The 330-nt window shown below is 36.1% G+C and overlaps 1 protein-coding gene across 1 annotated transcript in view; it reads left to right on the top strand.

The window, feature by feature from the left end:
• The window catches only part of LOC119586566, a gene marked incomplete in the record, with an annotated part of 19,026 nt that overhangs the window by 10,951 nt on the left and 7,745 nt on the right, over window positions 1-330 (top strand).

Below are 330 nucleotides of genomic sequence, written 5' to 3'. Positions count from 1 at the left end.
ATTATATGATTTTAGGATGATTTTTACTAATCTATTCTCATTTCAGTAGTGAGTTAGGATATAGTCTGTGACACAAGCATTGTCTTTCTTTCTTTCTTTTGATACATTGTTATGAATGAATTAAATCTTCAGAAACCTTTCACATGTAATCTGCACAGTAAATATTACTCATATATATAGGAATATTACCGCTTACCCCCTCCCCCTCCCCTCCCACATATCTGACAAACATGGGCCTGATAGTAGGGAAGGGAATGGAGGTCATCCGGGAAACAGCGGGGTAAAATATGAACGGTGTAAACAGATTAGGTAATTAGATAATCGTAAGTA

Source organism: Penaeus monodon, chromosome 21 (genome assembly GCF_015228065.2).
Source record: "Penaeus monodon isolate SGIC_2016 chromosome 21, NSTDA_Pmon_1, whole genome shotgun sequence".
In the NCBI taxonomy this organism is placed as follows: Eukaryota; Metazoa; Arthropoda; class Malacostraca; order Decapoda; family Penaeidae; genus Penaeus; species Penaeus monodon.
Note: the sequence above shows the minus strand (reverse complement) of the source record. Positions and strands in the feature narration are given on the sequence as shown.